A 7,445-nucleotide genomic window follows, 5' to 3' on the forward strand; every position below is an offset into this window, starting at 1 on the left:
TCTTCCTCCCCCAAAGCAAGTCTGGCTGGGCAGGCTTTACTTCATCCCTGAAGTGAAAATAAATTAAGACACTGTATCTTTTTTTTTTTTTTTTTTACTGCTATTTTCTTTTTTTAAAATTTTTATTTATTTATTTATTTTTATTATTAGTTTCTGCTTTATAACAAAGTGAATCAGTCATACATACACATCTGTTCCCACATCCCTTCCCTCTAGCGTCTCCCTCCCTCCCACTCTCCCTATCCCACCTCTCCAGGAGGTCACAAAGCACCCAGCTGATCTCCCTGTGCTATGCGGCTGCTTCCCACTAGCTATCTATCTTACGCTTGGTAGTGTATATATGTCCATGCCTCTCTCTCGCTTTGTCACAGCTTACCCTTCCCCCTCCGCATATCCTCAAGTCCATTCTCAAGTAGGTCTGTGTCTTTATTCCCGTCTTACCCCTAGGTTCTTCATGACATTTTTTCCCCTTAAATTCCATATATATGTGTTAGCATACGGTATTTGTCTTTCTCTTTCTGACTGACTTCACTCTGTATGACAGACTCTAGGTCCATCCACCTCACTACAAATAACTCAGTTTTGTTTCTTTTTATGGCTGAGTAGTATTCCATTGTATATATGTGCCACATCTTCTTTACCCATTCATCCGATGATGGACACTTGGGTTGTTTCCAGCTCCGGGCTGTTGTGAATAGAGCTGCAGTGAACACTTTGGTCCACGACTCTGTTTGAATGATGGTTTTCTCAGGGAAGACACTGTATCTTTTATCTACTGTCACAAGGATGCTGTGTAAAAAGCTACCCCAAAGCACAGTGGCTTAAAAGAATAAATTGGGCTTGCCTGGTGGCACAGTGGTTAAGAAGCTGCCTGTCAATGCACGGGACACAGGTTCGAGCCCTGGTCCTGGAAGATCCCACATGCCGCGGAGCAACTAAGCCCGTGCGCCACAACTAGTGAGCCTGCGCTCTAGAGCCTGCGAGCCACAACTACTGAGCCTGTGTGCCACAACTACTGAAGCTCGTGCGCCTAGATCCCGTGCTCTGCAACAAGAGAAGCCAACACAGTGAGAAGCCCACGCACCACAATGAAGAGTAGCCCCTGCTCGCTGCAACTAGAGAAGAGCCTGCGCGCAGGAACGAAGATCCAACGCAGCCAAAAATAAATTAAAAAAAAAAAAGAAGAATAAATATTTATTGTTGCTCATGAATCTAGGCTTTACCAGATGGTTTTTGTGGTCTCAGCTGGGCTCACTCATGTTCTTCATGAGCTGTGGGTCTGTTAGGTGACTCCTCTGATCTTGCCTAAGCATTTTCATATGTTTGGGGGTTGGTGGGCTCTAGGCTGGTATAGGAAGCCTGGGCTGGAAGACTGGACTTTTAAAATAATCCTCCAGCAGGGTAACCCAATCATGTTGCGAGGCTATCACAGTTTCATGGTAATAGCAAAGAAGTAAGATGAAGTAGAAACATTCAAGTGTTTGTTTTTTTTACAATTCTTCTTTCCCATTGGCCAAAGCAAACCACATGGCCAAGACCAGAATCATTGTGGGAGGAGACTATGAAGTTACAGGGCAAAAGATGGACAAGGAAAGGCCAATAACTGATGCGTAATGAAGTCAATCCAACAATAAGCTAAACTCTCTCTTCTATCAAACACTGGCTGAAATCTCAGCTGGAACAACAGAAAGGCAGTCACTTGGTAGAAGTCCCTTGGTAGTCATGAGGGGAATGAAGTTACTGGCAGAAACACAGTGCTGAAGCAGGGAGGAGCACTGAAGAAGTAGCCTGCTCACTCTCTCTCCCTGACCTCCAGTCTCCTTTCAATGGCCAAACCCAACCTGAAGCCAGCCAGTGAAAGAGCCCCGAGGACACAAGCCATAGAAGTCAGTCTCCCTGGGCACAGAGCAAGGCAGAGGGTGGATCTGGGTGTGTGTGTCAAGCAGGTCGTTCTAACTTTAGCTGTAGCCCTGGGACAGAACTGAAAAACCAGTCTCATAATTCCAAGGTCAAGAACTTTTGATATGGGCTAGTTCCAAACTTAGCCATGCTCAATACCCTCCCTCTCTTAGTTTTTCCCTCCCTACATTGGTTAGGTTCTCTGAGATATAGACGCTAAGATGATGGTGAGGAAAAAAGGGGAGGGGGCCAAAGGAGGCTGGGAGAGCCATTAGACCATGAGGCAAGTCTGACACCTGTGGAGAAAGGAAGAAACGTTGGATAGATAGAGTCTTAGATGGCACTGCAGTTCTAAAAATGATTCAGCCAGGTCAATGGGGAGTCCTTGAGCCAAAGTCCACATCAAAGGGGTCCTGCATTCCACAGGAACTGTGGCCTTAGTATCCTGGCCATGCTTACTCTTTGGCTGAGAGCAGTGGTGGGGTGCATGGTCTTGGTGCACACTCAGAGGTCAGCAGCTGGACCCGTCAGTTAATTATGCACTTGGGAGCAGGAGATCTGAGAAGCACGTTCATGGCTTCTGCCCTCTTCCCTTCTTCCCTTCCCTCTCTTCCTCCCTCCCTCCCTCCCTCCCTGCCTCCCTCTCTTCCTTCTTTTCTTTTTTTCAGTTAAGATTTTTAAAGTGCTGTTTAAGTTCCAGGCTTGGTGCCAGGTATTGGTGATACACAATGAATATGGCAAACATGATATCTACTCTTGTGGAGCTTAATTACTCATCCTGCTTTAGGATTTTTGGGTAGGGTTCTGTTGAAATAACTCAACTGAAATCACTCTTGAGTGGAAGGAGTGAGTCTTACCTAGCTCTGTGCCCTCCCTCACCACTTCCTTATCCCACAGAGCCTGGTCAGTTGCCTGGTACATCATTAAGATGACCATATTTACTAAATCCAACACCATTCTTATTTGTGAATTTATTTGCAGAAAAAGTCATAAACGAGTGTGAAAGTTAAATCTTATTTCTTTTATAGTTGTAATAAATCCCCTTTCAAGAATTAGGGCAAATTCATGAAATTGGACTGATCCCAGGAAATTCAGGCTATATGTTAAATATAGCCAAGTAGGTTGATGTAATCAGACTTGTTTGGGTGAAAAAACAGAGATTCATTCAAATTATTCATAAGTTCATCATAAGGTTACATGTGTGTGGGAACTCAGGGAAAGCTATTCAGTTGGCCTTGGGAGGATCAAGAACTCCAGCAGAGTGGCATGGACATATATACACTACCAAATGTAAAATAGATAGCTAGTGGGAAGCAGCTGCATAACACAGTGAGGTCAGCTCGGTGCTTTGTGACCACCTAGATAGGGAGGGTGGGAGAGAGACGCAAGAGAGAGGGGATATGGGGATATATGTATATATATATATAGCTGATTCACTTTGTTATAAAGCAGAAACTAACACACCATAGTAAAGCAATTATACTCCAATAAAGATGTTAAGAAAAAAAAAAAAAAAAAAAAAGAAGTCCAGCAGAATCTGGGCCACACAGAGACTGAAAGCGGAATTGTGAAGTCATTTGGAATCCTGGGTGGTTCCAGGAATGTTGGCCTCAAGAGTGTATGGATCGTGACTGCTGTGTTCCATCGTTTTCATGACTCATGTCTTCTTCATGGCTGTTTTCCTCTTCCTGCAGCCTGATTTCCTCAACCTCTGGCCTTTGTACTTTCTTGACTTCCTAGTTTCTGACTCTCATAGCTTCACCTTGTTTATGATGCATCATGGTCTCACTGCTTTATTTCTGTCTCATGATCTTTTGTCTTCTGCTGCTAAGTGCTTTATTCTCCTAGTATCTCTCAGTTCAACTTTTAGAGAGAAAAAAAAATCTGGTTGGCCCAGGTCTTCTTTTATGACAGTCCATGCGTAATTGGTGCTGGACTGGGGACCTTTGTTTAGAAGTCCGGTTGTGGTCTAATCAACTTGGAGGGCTGGGTGGGTTTCATATGACTTCATGTACACTTCCTAAAGCTTTCTTTTCTCCTGGGGTAATTGGCATGCCGGTTTCCCTTAGGAGAGAACCATAACTTCTTTGCTGAAGATATAACATTTTAAAAGTCTTGTTTTGGGACTTCCCTGGTGGAGCAGTGGTTAAGAATCCACCTGCCACTGCAGGGGACACGGGTTCGAGCCCTGGCATGGGAAGATCCTACATGCTGCAGAGCAACTATGCCCGTGTGCCACAACTACTGAGCCTGCACGCCACAACTACTGAAGTCGTGGACCTAGAGCCCATGCTCTGCAACAAGAGAAGCCACCACAATGAGAAGCCTGAGCACAGCAACAAAGAGTAGCCCCTGCTCGCGCAACTAGAGAAAGCCCGTGCGCAGCAACAAAGACCAAATGCAGCCAAAAATAAATAAATAAATAAAAATTTAAAAAAGTCTTATTTTGGTTCTGTACCGCAGTCATGGTGAATGAAATAATGTTATTATATACCTGCCATATCCCAGTCATTTTCATATAAACTAATCCACTCTTCCTGTTTCCTAGACTGATGGAGGAGGGATGGATATAATGTTGATCAAGTCTCCCCTACATGCCAAGAATTCTGCTAGATGTTCTGCATTCATTATTTCATTAAACGATGACAATAACCCTATAAGATTGGTACTGTCCACATTTTACGGATGGCGAAACTGAGACTCGGGGCGGCTAAGTAACTTGCCAGAAGTTGTAGAACTAGCAAGTACCTTTTATGTCCTTCCAGAGCTCCACTTTGCCTGGCTCGACAGCACTCAAAACATTCCCTTCTCTGCCCTCCGTGGCCTGACACACAGGTTCCCTCAGGGTCCAGAGACGTGTTGCTTCTCTTTGTTCTTTTTTTTTTTTTTTTTTTTCGGTACGCGGGCCTCTCACAGGCTCCGGACGCGCAGGCTCAGCGGCCATGGCTCACGGGCCCAGCCGCTCCGCGACATGTGGGATCTTCCCGGACCGGGGCACGAACCCGTGTCCCCTGCATCGGCAGTCGGACTCTCAACCACTGCGCCACCAGGGAAGCCCTCTTTGTTCTTTACTTAGATAAGAATCCCAGTGACCATATAGTTCATGAGGACAGTGACCCTGTGCTGTCTATCCCCCTCTTCATGTTGTGCTGGGCCTCTACTATACAGCTACCTGGGTGGGTGGGTGATAAAATAATTTTGAATTAGAGGCTGTCAGAGGACCTGAGTTCAAGTCTGGGCTTTCCTACTAATGAGGTAGGTGACTTGAGGTCCGATTTTTCAGGTGACAGTTGAGAAGGATATTTAAGCTTCTTTCAGTCTCAATAGGCCATGCCCCCAAAGAAAGCCTGGGTTCTTTCTGCTTCTCTCCACTTCTGAGAGGTTTGACTCAGGGTCCCAAAGCTCTGAAGACTCAGTCCTTACAGAAGGTCAAGGTTCTTTTCACAGCCCGCTGCTGATAGGATTCACTATACGCAGTGTTTGGGAAATTGGAGGATGCTGGGCGGCAACTAAAAAAGGCTTGAATTTTGAGTAAATGCTACTTTCCATTTGATTTGGGGCCTTTCGTGTGGGAGGAATGTGAAATATAACTGAGTGGGAGAGAATGATTCTCCATAGTCTGAATTCATTTTCTCCAGCTGCTTCACAGGACCATGCTTTGGATTCCCCAGAGTCCCAGTTTCACACATATCATCCCAGCCTGCCTGGAGCCCCAGCCCAGGGATGCAGAAGTCAACCCAATGGGAAGTCCATTACCCTCACTTTCATTCATTAAATATGGAGTGCCACTGTATAGTTCTGGGTCCTAGGTTTACAACAGTGAGCAGAACAGATGTGGTCCCTTCTTGCTGTTGCTCACAAGCTGGAATGAAATATAATCAATAAATAATTGATATGTAAGTGATTCTAATTTCTTTTTTAAATTTTATTTTTTTATTGAGTTAACATTGGTTTATAACATTATGTAAGTTTCATGTATGTAACATTATATTTCTACATCTGTATACACTACAGTGTGCTCACCACCAAAAGTTTAGTTTCCATCTGTCATCACAGAAATCCTCTTTACTCATTTCGCACTCCCCCTACCCTTTCCCCTCTGGTGACCACTACTCTGTTCTCTGTATCTACATGTTTGTTTTCGTTTGGTTTGTTCATTTACTTTGGGTTTTGTTTGTTTGTTTTTTATATTCCACATATGAGTGATTCTAATTTCTCAGGCAACCCTTCTTTAGAAATCTCACAGAGAGTAAATCAAATCGGGCTAGTATTTTTTTACCATACTGCCTCTTAGCATTATGCATTACACTGTGAAAAATTCCTCCACGTAGCCAATGGGTTTATCGCAGTCAAATTCAGTTCTAATGAGACCTAGTAAATCACAGTCCCATCTTAGAAGCTGATGCTAAGGATGCAGCTGATATACTTTGATAATCTCCTGAGAAGCAGCAGGATATAGTTACATTTTCTTGGCTCTGTAGTCAACCAGGCCTGTGTTTAGATTCCCATTCCTCTACTTATTAGCTGTCTTACATGGGCAAGTTACTTAACCTCTTTCAGCATATATGTACCATTTATCAAATAGTTAGGATCATTGTGTAGCTTTGCATGACATGTTAAATCAACATACTTGGTGCACAGTAGTAGGGTTCCTTAAATATCAATCTTCAATCCTTTCTCTAAAGGGAACAAGTTAAGTGACAAACAGCAGAAGGAGGAAACTATTATACAGATCTTTTTTTTTTTTTTTGGTATGCGGGCCTCTCACTGTTGTGGCCTCTCCCATTGCGGAGCACAGGCTCCGGACGCGCAGGCTCCGGACGCGCAGGCTCAGTGGCCATGGCTCACGGGCCCAGCCGCTCCACGGCATGTGGGACCTTCCTGGACCGGGGCACGAACCCGCGTCCCCTGCATTGGCAGGCGGACTCTCAACCACTGCGCCACCAGGGAAGCCCTATACAGATCGTTTTGAACTAAGCTCCATTCAATGATTAGACAAAATTTGCACTTATTCTAATTATTCATTACATACTTAATTAAGGACTTACTATGTACCAGGGCTACTAGGTTGTGCTAGGTTATGGGTATGCAGTGGTAAGCAAAGCAAACATAGTCCTTGCTCCTATGAAGCTGTTTTAAAATTTTTCTTTGGCTTTGTTGCCTGCCTTCCTCCTCCACCGCCCCCCCCATCCTTCCTGCCTTCCTGCCTTCCTTCCTCTCTCTCAGTCTCTCTCTCTGTGTCTCTGTCTGTCTGTTTGTCTGTCTGTCTCTGTCTCTCTCCTTTCTATTTTTCCCACCAGTGGGCTTTTCATGTGGGATCATGCCTTAGCAAGCATGATTAAGATGATGTTTGAAATTGTATGGAAAGTAGTGAGTATAGAGACAGAAAGTGATGGCAACAGCATGAGAGGGCAGTTTTTCTTTCCCTTCCCTTTCCTCTTGTATAACGAAGAGCCCATAATTAGAATACCACTGCTGTAGAGAGTGACTCTTACATAGAAAGGATCTAGAGAGAGTATTTGTCGTATAGGAGCATTAATCACAAC

This window comes from Mesoplodon mirus (assembly GCF_964341445.2).
Source record: "Mesoplodon mirus genome assembly, chromosome: 18".
In the NCBI taxonomy this organism is placed as follows: domain Eukaryota; kingdom Metazoa; phylum Chordata; class Mammalia; order Artiodactyla; family Ziphiidae; genus Mesoplodon; species Mesoplodon mirus.